A 20,971-nucleotide genomic window follows, 5' to 3' on the forward strand; every position below is an offset into this window, starting at 1 on the left:
GTCGCCCTTTCCTGGGTCTTCTGCTGGTCTTTGCGGGCTCCAGATCTTGTGCTCTCTGGACCTCCAGGCTTGCTTTGGATTGTCACACAGAGGGCCAAGCGTCCCCAACACACAAGAGGAAGTCCTCTTGGGCGACAGGAAACTCAAGGAACTGGTGTCTTCAACTCTTTCATTTGGGGGACGAGATAGTTCCTAGTTTTCAAGGACAAGCAGTAATCCAATGGGGTTTGTATCCCCCTTATCTTCAATGGGGTCTAATTCAGTGGGATCAACAGGCATTTACTGGGCATCTGTTAGATGCCAGGTCCTGGGATGACCGTAATAAACAAGCTGAAGTAGTCCCACCCTCCTGGAACGATCAGCCTAGAGGATGAAAGGGGAGGCAGTTGGGGAAACCGAAGGACAAGGACATTAGCAAGAGAAACAGAGGGGGCAGTAGGGCTCCTGAGCTCTTGATGGAAGTCAGGAACGGAGATCAGAAGAAAGCAATGTTGGAGCTAAAACTCAGAGGGTGAGCTGGAGTCATCAGGCAAAGGGGATGGGGGAAAGGGGAAGGAGAGGAGAGGACCGCAGGAAGAAGGAAGAACCTGTGCACAGGAGCGAGGCAAGACAGAGCGGGGTCGAGCGTGAGGAACTGGAGGAAGTGCAGCTGGAACTCGGATGATGGATGGTGGGGGGAGTGGGGAGAGATGAGTCTGGAGAAATCACAAGGGTACAAGTCACAAAGTGCTTTGCAAGCCCAACTAAGGGTTTGGGCTTCCTCTCTCTTAAGGGCACTGAGAGCTCAGTGGAAAGGCTTAAGATAAGAAAGTGATGGATCAGATCTGTGTTTGAGAAAGATCTTTCTGGCTGCAATAAGGAGCAGAAAGTGGAGCCAGCAGCAGGGAGATTGGGTCAAGGCAGCTGCAGGGCCCAGACTACAGGTGCCCGGGGAATATCAGCGGGGACAGAGCGGAGGAATGGCGAGTGACGAAGGACATGTCCTCCAGGAATGGTCCAATTTATAAATCTCACTAACAGTGCAGCTGTCACCATACCCAACCCATTTCCCGGAACAGGGACTCGAGAGGAGGATTTCGGTCTAGAGTGAGAACGTCTCCCAACTGCAAGCCCAGATGCCAGTGTACCCGTGAGCCCTGTGCCACATCAGGCCCCCAAGTCCTTGTCATCAGCTGATTGGTCATACTCTCCCTTGTGGCCCCAGCCTCTGGCACATAATTAGTGCTAAAAAAAAAATGCATGCATGAATGCATTAATAAATGAAAAGAAGACCAAGTCTCTAACTTCAAAGTTCTTGGAGTCGTATTGCAAGACAAGATTATCTGACATCAAACAATTAAAGAGCAGCACAGGATAGAACATAATTAAGTTCTAAATCATCTGGTTCAGGCTGTAAGTGCTGGAGTTTCAGAGAAGGGAAAGATCAATGTGGGCTGCAGGAGTTAAGGACGGCTTAAATATAATTCCCCGACATTACAGTAGCCAGGAAACAACGGTGCTGGTCTTAAAACTGAAGAGAGATGAAAGCCAACACAGAGCCTTATTTACCCGGCGCTGTACCGCAGACCACCGTGATGCTGAGGGGCTGAATTAACAGCATTGGCCTTGGGGGTTAACGGTGTTCAAGTGGATTTATTCCTGCACAATTAATAATGGGCTCTAGCATAACTAATTCTCACTGTAGTCTTCTGTTGAAGGGTTTTTTTTTTATTAAGATGAAATTCACGTAACATAAAGTTAACCATTTCAATGTATACAATCCGGTGGCATTTGGGGCGTTCGCATTGTTGTGTGACTACCTCCTCCGTCTAGATCCATTGTCGGCGCCCCCAGAGAAGACCCTGTCTGTTGGGACGAGCGAAGCAGTGACGGTGGACTGAAAGGGCCCTGAAACACAGCACCTGCGGTTCCCATCGGAAGCCTTTGATCGAGTCGCTCACATCTGACCCAGAGCAGGTCACCCATGACTTCTGGGCCTCTGTCCCATTATCGCTGGTAAAATGTGGGGGATTTGATTAAGATGATAACCCGAATCTCTTCTAGCTCTACAATACTGTAATTTGAAGTACTGCTGTCTTTCACATTTAAAGATGATCAGCATAAAAATACTGGTTAAAACTATAATATGCAAAAAACTGTCACAGTGAATGTGCATGTGTGTGTGTGTGTGTGTGTGTGTGCGCGCGCGCGTGTTTAAGGGGCAGAGATGGGGGGATGGGGAGAAGCTAAAACTAAGACAGATCCAGAATGAGGCACCCAAAAAGAGAGGGGTTTAGGCGAGGTTATCTACCTAGCTATGCTGTTTCTGTCCAATTACTTATTTGGGGGTTTAACCCCTCGGTAGAGTGTGGTTGAATTCAGGAACCGAAGGGCTTGCTCTGGAGTTGCATTTGTATCCTGAACAATGTTGTCTACTGCCGATGCTAAGCATGGCTCTTTCTTCCTGCCCCAAATCTTTAATTACCACTTTCCTTTACCAGTATCTCCTTGCACACCTCACGGAAAAAACCCGTTCCCTGGTCTCCAAATAATTTCAAACTTGGAATTTCAAACAGAGAGGACTTACAGTCCAAGAGAATGCACAGAATCTCCAAACTCCTGGAACAAGAAAGGTGTGATCCCCTGCCAGATGCCCTGCACACATGGGGAGTCTTCTGAAATTCAAGTGCTATTTGGAAGTAGCCTGTTGACAAAATGTAATCTTTTGCAAAGTATCTGTTTAAGTATCTTGTCCACTTTGTCATTGGGTCTTCTGTCCTTTTCTATTGTTTTGTGAGAATATTTCTATACGTTCTAGACTAGATATCAGCCCTCTGTCATTTGTAAGCACTGCTGACATTTCAGCCACGGCTTGCCCAGCCACTCTTAAAGCTGACTTTTGATGAGCAGAAGTTTTAAATTTTAATACAGTCCAATTTACTAATCTTTTGTTATATGGCTTGTCCTCTTTATATTCCACTTAAGAAATCTTTGCCTACCTTAAAATCATGAATATATTTGTCTGTGTTATATTCTGGAAACTTTTGGTTTCACATTTAGGTCCCTGATCCATTTGGATTTTTTTTTTTTTTTTTTTTTGCTTATTGTCAAGGTTCACATTTTTCCACATGTGGATATTCTGCACCAGATGTGTAAAAAAATAAAAAAATATATCTACCCTTTCCACTGGTCCACAGTGCCATCTCTGTAAAAATCACAGTGTCTACACATGTGTGAGTTTGTTTCTGAACCTCCTATTCTATGGCTTCGGCCTGTCTGTCTACCCTTTTGCTACTTCCACACTGTCTTAATGACCATAGGTTTCGAAGTCTGGATATCTAGTAATAAAAGGTTCTCTCCTGCATTTTTCTCCTTTAAGTATCCAATCCCTACAAGGACTGGCATACACTTGGCTCACTGGTGCTTCTAGGGGTTAGCTCTTTGGGTTCCCCCTCCAACATGGGCGGGGCTGAACAATCCCCTTCCTTGCTGTGCCCCCACATTTTGTCTCCAGCCTTATCAGCTCTACTCAGCCTGTCGGACCCTGTCTCTTGAAATAGGCAGGCCCTTCTATGGTCCAACGTGCCCCCGGGGCCAGGCTCCTGTCTCAGCTTCCTCTGCAGCTGGATCTCCATCCACATCGTGACTCTGAGATGCCTCGTCAGCCCTCCAGTACCGTCGAACTGATACCTTTTAGGCTGCGTCTAGCTTCTCCAGTTCTCAGTGAGAGATTTAGTCTGAATGATCAGGCCTACTTTACTGAAGATGAAACTTCTTATCCTCCTTAAAATTAAGTATGTTTGAAAACGTTCTTAAGAAAATAATTTACTAATACAAAAGAGTGATCTCAAATCCACGTGACTCTGGGCCACTACATAACTCCGGAATCATCAGGTACTAAGGGCTGCTCGCTGGTGTGGTGCTAACCAAGGGTTTGACGCTGGCAGCGGTCTGCAGGCCCGAAATGCCCGAGCTCACCAGTGCCACCGAAACAGAGGTAGGGCTGGAGCCACACCGGAAGATGGTGACATCTGGACCAGCTTTTCTGACATTTGACCAACCTGGACACATTACACGGCTTAGCACAAGTACTCAGAACTCAGGAGAGGGGGAAAGGTGCTCAACTATCTGAATTTTTTTCACTTTTCAAAGTACTTTTTTATGCTGTGTCTGAAGCACTTTATACAGATGACATGCATTCGCAAGAGGTCTCTGGTGTTCTCATAGGTGCGGTTTTGTACGCAGAAAGGACTATTTCAGGTTTAGTTGTGGAAATAAGGTTTTCGATTTATTGTTAATGAATTCTAACATTTAATGAGGTCTCATTGTATGGCAGAGACCATCTAAGAGCTTAAACCTATGATCTTATTGAATGCTCCATTAATATTCTGCCTTTAATGTCAGCACTCCCATTTTACAGGTGAGGACACCGAGGCATGGCCAGGTTAACTCACCTGCCCAGGGTCACACAAGCAAGTGGCAGTGCTAGGTTTTAAACCCTGGCAGGCTGGCTTCCGCAACCAAGCTCTTAACTGTTGTGTTCTACTGTTTCTCTTTAAAGAGCCAAATTTTAAAACCTGCTTCTAACTTAGGCTTCTACATTTAGCATACAAATCTCATTATTCTATGTATAAGTCTAACAGATTTTAACAACCTCTTTAAGGGAAACTTTGATTCACGGGTGATTCCATTTATAAACTTGGTTAATTAAATTCCTCTAAACATTTAAAACTACAGTTATAAATTTACTATGTTCTATTTCCTTTTAAAGTACCTCATTTGACTGACTTAACCAACAAAAACCTCCCAGCTACTTACATTCTTATGAAGCTAATAAATTACTCTTATGAGCATGGTGAACCTTACGTTCTCCTAGATGTTTTAACCGTGTGTGTTAATTTCCTAAGATTTCCATCTAATATCACAAGTCTAATGAATCACTTAGTTCATATTTTAAACTAAGATCACAAGTCTGCACTGTTACTACAGAAGACAAATTCTCTTAGACATTACACTTGAGGCACCAAATATGCACAGAATTCCGTAATACAGAAGCACCAATTTGATTATTTTTTAAACATTTATACTTTTAATTTTGAAAACCCCTAGGTTAAAAGATGCTTGCACTGGGAAAGAACTTTGTCATCCTTACCAAATTTGGGGGTTACCTTCCCAGGCCTTTTTTCCCCTCTCAATTAGCTGAGGTTTCCTAAATGACTGGGATTGTGAATCATAATTTGACCAGATTCTTGTCTGCAACCCCAGCATCCAGGCTGAGGCCACGTGCATGGTCGTCACTCATGGTTTTCACAACCCAAGGAATGGAGGAGCCATGAAGTTCTTGTTCTCCCCGGGTTAGGAATTCAGCTAATTTTTTAAGTCATACAGTATCTCTAACCTCTCCTCAGGTAACCAACCACATACTTGAGTGAGTTCAATAATCTATTTGCCACTCCATTCCATTCTGATTTATGTTTTATTCTGCCCCTCTGTGAGGGCTATGCAACTCGTATGGATATTAATGTAATGACTGATTGAATTCTGCACGTCTCCGATGGCCGTGTCGGACTCAAATTACAACTTCTATCAGCAGTACTCACACACACGTGTACCCACACTCACCCACACGCCCCAAGATACTTTTAAGCGTGCCTGGAGTCCTAGACAGACACAAATGATGGGTCAATTTGAATACCTAAGAGAAGCTTACATCTAAACCTTTGCTTAGGTGAGCTGGAAGAGGGCTATATAAGACACCTGCATTATTTCAATGTGAAATCGCTTTCTAGACAAGCATGGGTTTGACTGAAGATTTGAAATGAAATTGCAGATTAGCTGGGGAATTGCAACTCAGTTGAGGCACAATCCCCTCCCACCCACTGCATCAGGAAAACACTTCTTTTGTACATGAAGGCTTTTAAAGACAATGTGAGGGCGTCAGAAGTTCGTTTTCTCTCCTCCAGACCCAACATGGAAGCCCCTTGGACTTGCATTCGCCTCAAGCCCTGGGAATTGCTTGAACAGGTCCGTTCATCCTGCGACCCGCTGGTTCTCTCCGGCTGCACTGAAAGGACTGAAGGCAGCCCTGGCTGGCGTAGCTCAGTGGATTGAGCGTGGGCTGTGAACCAAAGTGCCGCAGGTTCGATTCCCAGTCAGGGCACATGCCTGGGTTGCAGGCCATGACCCCCAGCAACTGCACATTGATGTTTCTCTCTCTCTCTCTCTCTCTCTCTCTCTCTCTATCTCCCTCCCTTCCCTCTCTAAAAATAAATAAATAAAATATTTTAAAAAAAAAGAAAGAAAGGACTGAAGGCGACCGAGCCCCGAGACGGCTGTGTCCGGACCCGGGACTGCTTGGAGCGGCGAAGTGGCTCCCGCGTTGCTGGTGTTGCATCCACTCTGCTGTGCCCTCCTTCCTCTCCTCCTTCTGCCTGGAGCTCACCTCACCGCTGGCTCTCTCAGACACCCTCCCTCCCTCCCTCCCTCCCCCCTTTCTGCTCCCTCGCCCACCCTCCCTCACTCCGGAGACCTAACCTTGGTAGGCCAACAAGCACCCCCCACCCCCGCCTCCAAATCTTATTACTGTTGCTACAATCGGGGCCCAGGAGAGGCGGATGCACGTATTGATAATCACAGCTGGGACTGCATAAGCAAAATAAAGCCAGCAAAACAGGACCTAGTGGACAGCCAGAGACCATGGACGAGCCATCGATTGCTGCTGTGGCTTCTTTCCATACAGCAGAATGAGTACGGAAGAGCTGAACTCTGGGTAATTTCTAGCAAACAGTGTGCTGTAGAGCGTTATTTGTAGGTCCTGAAAATCGAAGTGGAACCCCCGGCTCCCCCTAGAACACGCTTCGTTAGTGTGGAACAAAGAGCTGGCTGCGGGCTGAGGACAGCGTTTCCCACCCTGCAGCACAGTGCGGGGAGGGGTGGCGGCGGGGACCGCGGGAGCTCAGGGAGGGTGTGCTGGCCAGCCCCCTGCAGCAGAGAGGGCTCCAGGCCAGGGGACAGCCACCCTCCTTCCTGGCGCAGGGCCTGTCGTTTTGGAGGTCAGAGATGCCAGTCCCGACACCCACAGCTGTGTGAGCTTCCGCAGCTGTCCATCCCAGAGTCCTCCGTGTCCCTCCTGCCTTCCTCACAGGCTCTCGGGAGGACCGAGTGGGCACAGCGAGGTAAAAGCATCTATTTCATATGTATCTGTATGATCTTAAAGACACGGACAGGGTCACAAGTGGCAGAAGTCTACGCTGGGGACCAGCGGGGTCAGGCCCAGCGGGGGCCAGTGTGTGCACAGCCGCGGTTGTGGGCGAGTCTGATGAAGGGGCGCCTACAAAGCGGAGACAGGGTTCAGGGAAACCAGCACAGCAGAGGAAGCAGGTTCCAGAACTGGGGGAGCCCTGCGGCGCTAACTGTAGAGGAAGGCTGCCCCACCGAGGCTGTGATCTTTCTTAGGAGAACTCGGGCACTCCAAAGGGCGGCCCACATGAGAAGAAGTGGGGGAGGGGTAGCAAACACCAGCCTCAGGTCCCTGGGAGAGAACTGCACCGGCCCAGCCCAGAGGGGAACCGGAACTACCGGGCAGAGCAGGAGAAGGGGGGTCCAGAGTGGTTCTGGAAACGTCCAGTATGGTGCCCTGCTTTGTGTCCCCAGACACCCCGTGACTTACCCACGTGTATATCACTCGCCCACATCAGATTCCTTGGAAGCGGGGGCTCCACTGGCCTGAGTGAATTCGACAAGAAAGCAGCAGCTGGAAGGGGGCTGCCAGAGCTGGTTCGACAGCAACGATGTCAGAGCCGGAATCTCTGTGATTCTCTCGGCCCTTCTTTCGTTTGCCACCTCTCGGTGACGTGATCCCAGTGTCTCCCCGTTCTAACCTCAGTGCCCTGTGTGGCCCCTAGAACACGGAGGATGCGCAGTAAACTAGGGCTGAAGGAAGGAGTGAGGGCCGGCCGCCCGCAGGAGACAGTCAAGAGAGAGATGCTTCTCAACACAGATGTTTATTTTAAATGCAAACGAGCAGTGCCCAACACATACACACGGAGCCGCGCGGTGCCTGCCGCGTCGGGCGCTGAGATGCGTGCGAAGACCCTGGTGGCAGGAAGCCCTCGGGTGCCCGCAGACCTCAGTCAGGGAGATCAGGACCTCTGCCTCCACTCGAAACCCCCTCCCCGACGCCTTCTTACTCCGAGCAGCACAAGGCGGCTCCCCTCCTTCAGCCCCCACGGCAGTCAGCCTCGGCAGAAAGGCAAGCACGCGCAGTGTGGCGGCTTTTCCGTCGCATGCACTTGGGTGTCTGCCTGCCGAAGTGGGCCAGACACCGTGGAAAAGGGAAGCACACCAGAAGCGATTCTCTAACAGACTCCCAGGTGCCCTCCCCGTCCTGCTGGTGGGCGCAGTGGGAGCGGAGGGCGGGGTTTGTCCCAAACACCCCCTCTCTGCCGGCGGAACCCAGAGAGCAGGAGCGAACACGTGTCTTGAACAAACAGCAAGGAAGGGAAACTGAGCCTGCTTTTGCCTGGGACCCCCTGCCCTGCTGGCCAAGGACTTCCCGGAAAATCCAACCTGCTGGAGAGGGAGGGAGCCCAGGGCAGTGGGCGGAGGGTCCTGGCCCTCGGTCCTCAGGTCCTCTGGCGGTGATGATCAAGGTCAGCATGAGCAGTGGGTGTCGAGCGCGTCCTGTTATGTTTAAGACAGTACGAGCACAGGAAGGGTCGGTGACAACTGGCCCTGAGGTTTATCGGCGATGGGCCACCCTGGCAGGCAGGACAAAGTGTCCAGGGAGTCAGATGACCGGCACCACTGACCTGAGAACAGGGAACAGTGCGAGACCACTGCGTCTGCCCGACAGCCCCGGGGTTACTTCTAACGCGCCTCTTGCGGTTTTGCTTGGTTTGAACTCAAATGTTTTCTTTAGCGCATTAGTTTGCGAGGGTCTCATTGATTATCATAAGATAAATAACGTCATTTTGAAAAACGTTTTTCTCTCCTTCATCATGTTAAAGAAAGGGGACGACGCATCAGAAGGCGAGAGCCCTCCTCGGCTTTGGGCTCTTTCTGGGCCCATATATTTTGCAAAATAGATTTTTCAGCTCGCTGGAAAGAGACCCAGAATCAGAAAGAAAAATGTCAGGGTTCCCTCTGCTCCTGGTGCCAATTTCCTTGAAGCTGAAAATCCATCTTGCCTGGGCTGATGCGGGCTCATTGCCAAATTGGGTTGCTGTCTCCTCACTTTCCTACTTATTTATCTTCTTGGATGGTCTCCAGACCCGGCTCATAAAGGGCCACAAAGGGGTTGAAATGGGTTTTTTCCCTGGGCCGGTTCAGGGGGGTGTGGGGGAAGCAGAGCTATGTTAGCCGTATCCATGACAACCATTAGTTTCTGTAAACCCCCCCTCTCGGCCATCAAGCCCACTGGGCAGGGTGTTCGGTCAGTGGTCTACACAGCCAACTGTCTACCTGCCTTTTCTGCACACCCTGCACTGGTCCCACGCTGAGGTTCATGGCCAAATCGCAGCCTACTGGGGTGGGGGCGGGATGAAGGTAACCTTTTCCCAGGTGCCTTGAAGTATCATTTCTTATTTCAGTCATTTCTTAAATGCCTGTCAGCTATTTCAAAGATAAATTTGGGGGAAATGGCTTTTATTCCGATTATATAAAGTGCCTTAAAGGCGGAGACTTCAGCTCAAACCGGGTGTTTGTGCCCCACACTTGGGCGCAGGCCCGGCTCCCTGAGGCCGCCACGCTGCGGTGGTCAGTGGCCGGAACCTGGGCTCGGGGGACTGGGGTGAGCCCAGCTCCGCCCAGGCCTGCCACTAACTGAAGCACAGAGGGGGCCAGTTACTCCTGCCTCACTCTGCAGGGAGCTGTTGTGAAGACTAAATGAAACCGTGACTTTGTTGGCCATGAAAGATTCTAGAAAACAGCTCCTGAGAAAACAGGACTTGGGGTTGAGCGAGCAGCAACCAGCCTCTCCTGATCTTGGGGTACAGGAAGAGCTCCCAGGTAGGGGCACCCAGCTTCTTCCAAGCTCGGGTCTCGCATCCACAGAGAAGGTGTGAACGCTCAGGAAAGTCTCAAATGGGAGTTCTGGAAACACCATGTTCGTGGTGTCACTTCTCTGCTCAAAAGGAACCCATGGTTCTAAACATGTTCCCAACTCTCAGGTTCCACATGCAAAGTCCGCCCCCCGCCCCCACCCCCGCCCCCAGCATCTCTCCCACGGCACGAGCCACGGGACGAGTCCTCGTTTCCACGGCCAGTCCCATGTCCCTGCCCCTCTCCCCGGACGCCTTCCTCTCAGGGTCCAGATTTGCCCTCACGCCTCTTTGTCCAGGGCATCTGCTCCCACCAGCCGCTCCACCTGGGCCCCTCCTTCCCCGGGAGCAGAGTACCTGCAACCCAGGCATGTGCCCTGACTGGGAATCGAACCTGCGACACTTTGGTTCACAGCCTGCACTCAATCCACTGAGCTACGCCAGCCAGGGCTCTACCTTGTTTTCTAAAGTAGCCTGGGAACTCCTCCGGGGGCAGGAAGTGTGCCTAACTCGTCCTCGTATCCCCCGGCAGACAGTAGGCGCTCCATCAGTGTGCACTGAGTGATGCATATGAAAATCATCCCATCTCTGGAAATGCGCTCAGATCCAAAAACATACAGCAGAAAACAGTGTGATTCAGTGACCTATCTGACAGCCCTCCTGGCCTGGGGAAGAACCCTGCGCCTCGACTTACCCGCCTCCCCAGTGCCTGAAAGGACTCTGAGGAACGCTTTACTAGTAACACCGTGTGCTCACGGAACCAGAAAAGTAAAACTAGCGACTTCGTCTTTGTTCTCCCTCCCTCCTTCTCCCCGCTCCCTCTTTCTCGATCCCCACTTCCATCTACTCTAGCACAGCTGTTCACTCGCAACTTCATGTGGCTTAGTAGCAATTGCTGAAATTCATCTAGGGCCTACGAACGCTCACAACTGGGCTCACCACTTCCCATGCTCGATTTCCCCTACTCCTGGCGGGGCCTGCTTCCCACCTTAAAGGGACTGAAAACCAGCAGCGAAGCCCTCGCCCAGGGTCAAGCAGTGGATACAGGACTTGACACTCCCCCCACTTCGATCTCATTCTCAAAGCCCCTGTTTTAAAACTACTGGAAATGACCAGGCGGACTCCCCATCTCGGTGGGGCCTGGGGCAGCACAGACTACGTGGACCTGCCCCGTCCTCCTCTCCGCAGAGACCGGGAGCCAGGAGGCGACGCTGCACTGCGGTTCTCCCAGAGGAGGCAGGGCAATCAAAGCCGCCCGACGACACGCGGGAACAGGCCGATCGATCCACTTCGGGGGCATCCTCATTAGTGCCACACCATACGGGGTGAGTGGCTTGCTCGTGTGACACTGCAGAAAACTCACTGCTGACCGACGGAGCACACGCGACCCTCACTCATGCACCCCTCCACACAGCGAGTGCGCCCTGAGCGCCCGCCGCACTCCAGGCTCCGCACAGGGTCATCGGGCAGAAAGTGAGTCGTCGGCCTTGAGGAGCTCGCGACCTAGTGAGTCAGCAGACACGCAGACCCACCACCACAGGGCCGGACCGAGGGGTGTGCCGTGTTGGCGGAGGCCTGCAGGGGGGAGAAACCAATGGTGCCGGGAGGCCAGGGGCGGCTCTCCTGCGGCCTCTGGGGTCCTGTTTCCCAGCCTCACGGGTTTTCATGCATGTTCACATGTGACACCCCAGCGCCTTCCCACTCCCCCACCTTCCTTCTTCCACGACACTGACAGGTCTCACCCTGCTCTCCGGAGGAGCAGGGAGGAGTGACTGACAGCTGCTCAGCTGGGAAGCTCTGGGAGCTGCCGCAGAGAGCTGACGGCAGTGTTCTGGAGAGAGCACGTGGGTGGGAGGGAGGCAGCGAAAGGCAGGAGGAGAGACTGGGGGGTGGAGAGTGCACGGAAGAGAGCACTTACCTGGGAGCACCTGAAACCTCCCTCTGTCTTTCTCTCTCTCTGTCCGGATCTCTGGGACATGTACTTCCTGGTCACTGCTGGAAACAAACAAACAAAAAACCAATATGTTAATATACACACACAAATATATGTATATGTATGTGTATATACACACACATACACACACATATATACACAAAGTACAGGGGTAGGCAAAAGTAGGTTTACAGTTATAACACAAATAAAGAATCCCATATTTAATAAACAATAATAGAAGAACTCCGTGTTTTATGTACTCATGACTGTAAACCTACCTTTGCCACAGCCCTGTACGTACACACATATACGTAGATGCACACAGACATATATATCCGTACGCACATACACACGGCAGTGCCTCCCACTTCTACACCAAGCTCAGTGCCCTTCACGCTGCCCTTCTCTCTATGTACACCCCAAACTGGTCGGAACCCCGACCGGAGATGGGGTGGGGTCTCCTCTGGCTTTAAACCGTCTGGAACCCCTCAGCAGGCCCACCTAGTCCCTGGTCTAAGAAGCCGTTATGGGAGAAGTTAATTCGGCACAGCTAAGCTCGTGATGATGGAGGGCCGAACGAATCAATCCAAACATTCATACATATTTCAGGAAGGAGAACCTTGCATGAATGCATAAACGAACCTTTACTGAGGTCCTCCTACGTACCAAGGCCTGTGCCAGGAATGTCTGAGAGTATTACCTATGTAATTCTCACACCAACTTTATAAAATAAGGTTTTATCTTCATTTCAAAAGCAAATACGTTGAGGGTCACGGTGGAAAAGTTTCTCTTCCGAGGTAACATAAGGCGGCTGGGAAGTGGCCAAACTGACACTTGGTGGATTCTCGATTGTTCCGTGGACGGAACAAAACCACGCGCTCTGCCGGATGGTAGTGGGCACACAGAGGAGTGCGAAAACCAGGAGACACAGCCGTGCGCTTGAAGAGCTCGCTGAGGGTGGGGAGGGAGGGTGTGCCCATCAGGCCAGTGCGGGTGGAGGGCAAGTCCACCGCCCCCAACAGAGCAGGCGATGGGACTGCCGCAGGGACTCAGGGAGGAGGGCTGAGGCCCTGTCTGACACAGGCTGTGCGGGAAGCGCAGAGAGCGAAGCTCAGAAGAACACGGGGGTTTCCTAATGAGGACCAGGCTGGTCTGGGGCAGGTCTAGGCCAGCAGATCAGTGCAGGAGTAAGAAAGCATGCCCAGAAATGGGCCCGTGGGCAACAGGGATTCAGTCTCTGGCCAAGGCAGCATTTCAAGTCAGTGGGCACAGGATGACTCAGCCAATAACCAGTCTGGGGACAAGGGACTAGCCATTCACTGAAAAGAAAAGTGGTGTGTTGGCTTTATACAGTACCCAAAAATAAATTCCAAAACAATTAAAGATGTACATGAAAATAATTCTTAAAAAAGTAGGAGAAAATATAGGTGAATAGCTTATCTTAGAGGGGAGAGCTTTTCTAATTATATTTGCAAAGGAAGGCTTGCAAATAAAACAGGTAGACTCAACTCTGTAACAAGTTTGAACTCCAACATGTCAAATTCAGGACCATTAAAGTCTAAACGACAAAAAGTAAACTTGGGAAAACATTTGAAATATATGTGAGACAGATATTAGTATTCTTAGTATAGAGGATGCACTTATAATTAATAAAAAAGAAGCTTGCACTTAAAAAAAAATAGCAAAGTATATGAATGGCGTAATTCCCAAATAAGAAATGCAAATGGTTAACAAGCCTAAGGAAAAAAAATGTTAAAATTCATTAAATATTTTAAAGGCAAATTAAAACTTTAAATAGGAAAAGCGAATGTCTTTTGTATTTTTTCATTTTATCTTTTTTCTTAACCCTCACCCTAGGATATTTTATTATTGATTTTAGAGAAAGGGGAAGGGGGGAGAGAAAGAAGGAAACATTAATGAGAGAAAAATCAATTGGCTGCCTCTCGTATGTGCCCAACCGGGGATCCAACCTGCAGCCTAGCTAGGTGCCCTGTCCAGGACTCAAACCCCCAACCTTCCGCTCTAGGGGACAGTGCTCCACCCAACCGAGCCACCAGCCAGGGATCACTTTAGTTTTGGGGGGAAAAAAAGTAAGTATATTCCCATGGTCCCCGAATCAAAACCCAAAGAATACAGTGCAGAGTCTTCCTCCCACCCCTCTCCCCCATCTGGCTGGGGCTCACCACACCCCAAACAGGAGACCACTATAATGAATTTCTTCCGTGTCCTTCGTGCGTATGTGTGTGTGTGTGTGTGAAGCAAATGCCAGCATGCATTACAGCATCATAGGTTCTCTTCTTTCCCTTTAAATAAAATGTAATGGGGTGACACCGGTTCATGGGGTCACGTAGGCTGCGGGTGTGCACTTCTGTGACACATGATCTGTGTACTGCACTGTGTGCCCACCACCCAGAGTCAAATCACCCTCCGTCTCCAGATATTTGGCCCCCTTTCCCCTTTACGACCCCTGCACCCCCTTCCGTCCGGTGAGCATTTTATATACATAGTTTCATAATAGCTCTTCCTTCTTAGCAATATATATTAGACAATTTTTCATATGGATACATTAAGCTCTTCTCTGTCATTAGTTTTTTTTTATTGTACAGATGTACAATAATTTATCTAGATGGTCTCCAGTCTTCCACTCTTACAAACAATGCTACAATGAATAACAACGATCGTATGTCAATTCTCAAATGTTCCAGGATCTCTTGTAGAATGAATTCCAAGAAGGGAAATCGCTGGGACCAAGAATATATGCATTTTTAATTCTGAAAGATGTTGCCAAATTGCCTTCTACAGGGGTTTTATCAATTCACCCCCCTCCCCCGAAACACAAGAGTGTGCCTGTCTCCCCACAGCGCTGCCATCAGGGCACGTCGTCAAGCTTCTGGAACTCACCAAATGGATGAGTAAAAAGTGAAATCTCAGGATGATTTCATGTGCATTTATCCTGTTATAAGTGAGGCTGGGCATCTCTCCATAGATTAAACAACCATTTTTATTTCCTCTCCTATGAAATGTATGTTTATGTTACTAAATTATTTCCAATTTTTTCTTTATAGGATAATATGTAGGGAGTATGAGAACATAAAGACCCAAAGACTATAAATAGGGGTAAAAATTGATTTAAAAAACTTTTGTCAGGGGTCACTGAGCAACCCATAGCAAAATCCTTCAAACGTGCCCATTCTCTGACTAGAAGCTACGTTTGCAGAACGCCACCATGAAGAGACGGCCACAGCTGGGAAGAGATGGGCTGTGGAGGGTGTCCATCAGGCGCTGTTCATGTCCAAAGCCAGAGTCTGCCTCTCTGCGAACCCTCCTGGGTGCGCGCTGTGTTCCTCTCTGCACCTTCTTCTTCTTTTTCCTTCCACCTGGCTCTTCTGATGCCCTCCAATGTCAGTCACTGATCGTTGCCGCAGTGTGGCGGCTCCTCCATTGCCGGGACAGCCTGCGTTGGCCGGCAGTGCTGTATCAGGGTCAGTGTGAGCGGCCGAGTGAGCCAGCCCCGCTGAATCCCAATTCCAAGGTCCTGCGAGAGCGGGTAGCCTTGTCTCAAGAGGATACTCGGATCAAATTTTGGTCTAGAATATTGCAGTCTTTTGGGGAGCGGGTGCCACACTTCAGTGGCGCTGTCTGAAAAAGAGACCCTTGCCTAGCAGCTCTGAAAACAGAGCAGCGTCTTGGCAGCTGGCGCGTTGGAGCCTCGGAAGTGCCCCATGCATGCATTGCTTCCGCCTAAGCACCTGCCGAGACCCCAGAGCTGGAAGGAGGATTCAGGCCCCAGGAATTTCAGGAAGCAAGGTTGGTGCCATGGACCATACTAATTTTTATCATATTACAATAATTATTTTTTCAATTGGTTGACGTTTCAAAAACAAAGCTTACCAAACCAAGCCACAAATTCCCATGATTTAGTGGTGGTACCAGCAGCCACTTCTTGTGAAGAGGGAATAAAACATCCCAGCTACAGGATACACACTTGTGGAGAAAACATACTCTTCCTGATGTCCTGAGGGCTCTCGGCACCTACAAAACCGCCATGCACTTTTGCTTTGTGAAAGCTTGGTGGTGGGGGCAGATGCTTGCACAATTTCTGTGCTAGGAGACAAGGAGCCCTGGGCGAGTTAAAGATTTGCCATCGATTTCCCCTAAGCCCAGGGGACAAAGGTAGAGTCATCTCAAAGTTAGGAAAGTTAGCAAGTGACTAGACGTGGTAGGTGAAGTGAAAGAGGGGAAGCTGTTCTGTATTTTCTAGTGTGGGAACCTGGGTGGCCCAGGGTGTGGAACAGGACAGAGGCCCAGACCAGTACGGTGGGCTCAGGGTGGGGCAAGCAGACCTTGAGATAACACACATCTAGCGAGGCTACAGGTCTCAAGATCTGAGGTGAGTCTTGCACTGAAGTTTCAGCTGGAGAATATTCTAGTTTGGGTTCCCCCACCAGAAACAAACCCTGAGACACAGACCTGGGTGCAGGCAGTGTACCTGAGAGGTGACGCCAGGGAGCAGACAGAGTGCAGGGGAGGGGGAGCGTGGGGCAGGGATAAAGAAAAGCCAATAATAAAAGGCATAGTATTGAGTCGCTTATCTCAGTGGGCCACTGGAGTTCAGTCTCGCTGGAGAGCCCCTGAGGGACCATGTAGAACTACACGGTAGCAATCACTTCAAAACTATTCCTCGAAAGATGGGGAGCTGGGAGGGCTGCACTCAGGCAGTGTTAACTCCTCTGTGCTTCCTGTACTGAGCGGGGCCTTCCACAGCTTCAGACAAAACCCTGAGGCAGGAAGGTAGAGAGACACCCAGGGCATTCCAATGCATGCACTAAAATCCAGTGGGCGGAGGGGCTTTGGTGCATTGCACATAAAGCATTTGCTACAAAAATCAAGAGGATCTGGGTCACATTTGACATCATGGAGTGGGTAAGACTGGTGAGTCTAGGGAGAAAAGAAGAGACAGAACCTCAGGACGCAGAGGAAAGAACAGCGATCAGAGAGGCAAGCAAATCAGGATAGTGTCACATCTGCCGAAGGAGATGTGATTATCAAGGAGAGAAGGTCAACAGCGCCAAGTTGGGGGCACTTGGGACCTCCGGCTACTGCGGAAGGAAGATCCAATTGGGAAGCCACAGACCTGGGCATGAGGACCAACTCCACGGCTTACCCATGGGAGAACTGCGGCCAGTTATTCAACCACTCGAGCCTTAATTTCCTCATCAATAAAAACTGGCTAAAATGCCTACATCAAAAATTCTCATAAGGGTCGAAGAGTCAAGTTATGTCAGAATGAATAGGGGAAAATAACAGCAGCCAGAGATTGTTGAGCACTTAACCTGTGCTAGGCACAGACTTCACGGTAAGTTCATTAAATCCTCACAGCAGCCGTGAAGGAAGTTCTGTTTTAGCCCAATTTAACACGTGCAGAGGCCAAGCACCCTTTCTGGGTGCAGAGTGCAAGTACTTTGCGGAGTCAGGATTTGAACCTGAGCAGTCCGGCACCTACAGCAACCACTGTGCAAAACTGCCTGCACGATATTTGGCACACGGGAGCCCAGAGATGACAATTTTATCCCAGGAGGAAGGAAAGCAGGGTTTGGAAGAGCTAATGAGTGGCCCAGGAATGGTGTCCAATTAGAGGTGAATGGAAGAATTGATTCGCAGTTTTCACATGTGAGATCAGAAATAAAAAACTAGTCACAGTGCCAATCAGCACCGTGTGCCAAACAGTCCATAAAGGTTTGTCACATGGAACAATAAACTAGCTTCTTTCCTGTGAGTCAGTTATTTACTTATTTATTTATTTGTATTTTTCCCATTACCATTTAGTGCCCTCAGCTACTCCTTCCCCCAGCAATCACCACACTGTTGGCCATGTCCCTGAGTCCTTCTTCCCTTTTGCTCAATCCCTCCACCCCTAACCTCCCCCACCCACCTTGGCTGTCATCTGCTCTCCATCTATGAGCCTGTCTCTGTTGTGCTTGTTAGTTCGGCTTGTGCATTAGGTTCCACATAGGGGTAAAATCATATGGTATCTGTCTAGCTCTGTCTGTGGGTCCGTTTAGACTGAGGTGCTGGGGGCACTCAGAGAGGTAGGGGCCAGACCTTTCCCTTTCCTCCTCAAGTTCGGGCCACTCGGCTGGCCAGAAGGACAAGAAGGGGGCTACGGGGAAATCCAACAGGGGCCACCCAGCAGAGGTTTTCACAGCTGCCACCGTCAGATCTGTCACCACACCCACGTTGATGTAGCCAAGATGTGTTTCTAAAGAGGCAATGGTCTTGGCCCCTTGCCCCCAGAGCTTGGAATGGGGGCGGGGGACGGGCAATTCTGGAGTGCTCTGAAAAGTGGAAGCCAGGACACTGACGCTACATGGCTGTCACTTGGCACCAGAGAGGTAACAATGGTGGCTGAGCCCAGGACATTTGGTCCTGCTCATCTCTTAGGTCGAAACAAACCTTGGTAACCTGCCCAGATTGCTTGGCCGTTCCGGGCAGCTTCTTGTAAGACTTGAAAGCAAGAAAGACCCATAGCACAGAACCCATGGCCTAGACTTGGTGCTTCCTGGAGAAACTTTCTCGTTTCACACGTGAGAAGCCAGGACAGGGACTCAAAAGCCACCTGATATCCTGTGCGGCTGTGGAGTGTGCAGTTTTGTTTACTGCTCAGGTGTCTGGTAAACCAAGGCCAGTGTTTCAGCTAAGAGCAGCTGTCAGGAAAAAAGGTCAATAGGCCACAGCTTTGCATCTTGGGATGAAACCCTTCCCCAGCTGGTCTTCCACGGGGAGCGGCTCGGCTGAGCATCCAGGCCACGGAGCACTGAGCGGTGGGACTCACCCCTCATCTCCTGCAACAAAGAGGTGGCAGGCAGGCCCAGCAGTTGTGAGCATGACAAACTGTCTCATATTTTTAATGAAAAACTGATACTTCATCTTTCTAATGACAGAGAACTTGGAGATGGCTTAGAGTAATATATGCCTTTTTTAATACATAGCTCGTCATCTCGGGGCAATGGCAATATGAAGGATGGAGCAGCAGACAAAAGGTTAATAGAGCATTGGGCCTTTTTTAATTGAAAAAATGACTGAGGGACCCCACAGCAGACTGAGTGGTAATAGTATTACAGACTGTAAGTACCATTCTGAAGACTTACTATTCATCTGGGGGCACCGCGCAAGACATGAAACCACGTCACCAAGCCTCGCCAGGAACAGAAGTCTGTTCCCAAGGAGGTTAACAAGCAACACATGGCATTTTTCAAAAAGATATATATTTTTAAAAATATACTTCTCTCTTTTTTATTGTTCTTAATTTACTGTTACCTCTAAAAAAAATAATCACACTGTGTGTTGGCCCAATTTGAATCATTTCTTCTTTGTCAACGTGTCTGACCAAAACTTAATCAGATGTCCCAAAACTAGTCCTCATTCTGGGCAAAGTTAATTTTTTTTTTTACTCAGGAAATAGAAAAAAATAGTTTAACTTCCAAAGGACACTCTCTGAAAGAATCCAGTATAAAACAGAAGTAGAATAATTTTTGATGGCTAAGGGATAAAGAAATGAGATAATGGGCGAGGAGTGCTTTGAGGGTATAAATATGTAACTATGAACTTCACCTTCACCCTGATCTTTATAGAACTGCATTTGTTCATATTAGGGTTTTCAGTCTCCCAGGCAAACTTGAAACCTGCAGCCTTTTGAATCCTGTGGTATGCAAGGTTGAGCCCAGGAATGGGTGAACACGTGATGAATCGGCACAAAGTAAATAAGGATCTACCATTTAACCTTGAGCTTCCCGTGCACTTCGCAACCAAATACAACGGGTCTATGCAGAGGAAGACTTGGGAAGCTGAGCAGGCAAGGGAAGGGTCGGCCATGGAGTTGAGAATGGCGCGCCAAGGGGCCTGTCACAAAACTGTCCCCAACTCAGGAGGGGCCAGTACCCTCAGGCCCACCGCGCTCCTGCATCCCTCCTGGCTGACACCCCGCTACCCTGGACCAAGGTGAGGAGAAGTGGAGGGACTAAGGTCAACAAACGTCAGGCGTCTCTTTCTACTGAGGCCCGGTCTGAGACACTGCTTGCTGCAGACGACGTTAAGGGCGCGGAGGCCGTGGTCCGTCTCCCCAGCAAGGAGCTGCCGATCCAGCAACCATGACACAATCGCTGTGAGGCTTCTGGGTCTTTCCAGGCCCCAACGAAGCAGTTTTCTGGCCTGAGCGGCCAGAACACGTGCTCTTTGCAGTTCCCTAGCCCGCAAACAGAAACGCTTCTAAGGGACACTGCTGCTTCCTAGAAGCTGAGTGGGAATTTATTTACGCTCCCGATAACTGAGAATTTGTCAAAGAGCTCTGCTGGTTCTGAGAGTGGTGTGGGACATCCAGTAATGACCACTGCCACCGAGCACTACCTTGCAACAGGGCTCAGGGGACACACAGCTGCTCTGCTGCTGTGCCAACTTTTTTAAATGGCATTACCCCAATTTTCAAAGACAAAGCAGAATCAGGTTGCCTTTCAATTCCGAGACAATGATAGGGCTTTTGAACTCCCGTCTTTTCAAAGTTTCAGTATCTCCAAATGATACATGGCTGTGGGAGGAAGGCATTTCAGCTGAGAAGTTGAAACATCACCTTTTGTCCCCTGAACCCCTCCAGTGTCCGTAACAGACAGGAGTGGGGAGGGGAAGGTCTGACACTGCACAGACATTTTGGGGCCGGCTGATGAGGGGTTAATTGGGGCTAATTTGAAATGCACAAGCTAAGAACATTTTCCCTGGAGAGCCCATAACAGCGCCTTAGCTTCCCCACACTGAGCCATGGCGGCTCCCACCAGTTCATTGTCAGTTGCTCCGGGGATCTCAGAGAAATGATACGTGCGCGGGCCCACTAGAAAACATAAAAATAATAAATGAAACTAATAATGCAAAAAGGGTTTGGGAAATAAGGAGTCTGTCCTGACATGAGCCGTGCTGGAAGCCTTCGGGAGCGAAGGCTGGGATATTAAATGAAAGATGTAAATTGTGAAAA

General features: G+C 49.5%; 1 long non-coding RNA gene across 1 annotated transcript in view; it reads right to left on the reverse strand.

Moving 5' to 3' along the window:
* LOC123826242 overlaps positions 1–20,971 on the reverse strand; it is a 44,775-nt gene that overhangs the window by 16,772 nt on the left and 7,032 nt on the right. The window contains exon 2 of the long non-coding RNA XR_006787022.1: positions 11,938–12,014. This is a non-coding gene — a long non-coding RNA (uncharacterized LOC123826242). The remainder of the gene's footprint in view (positions 1–11,937; positions 12,015–20,971) is intronic.

Source organism: Phyllostomus hastatus, unplaced genomic scaffold (assembly GCF_019186645.2).
Source record: "Phyllostomus hastatus isolate PE091 unplaced genomic scaffold, TTU_PhHast_1.1 phas_contig_80, whole genome shotgun sequence".
Lineage (NCBI taxonomy): Eukaryota > Metazoa > Chordata > Mammalia > Chiroptera > Phyllostomidae > Phyllostomus > Phyllostomus hastatus.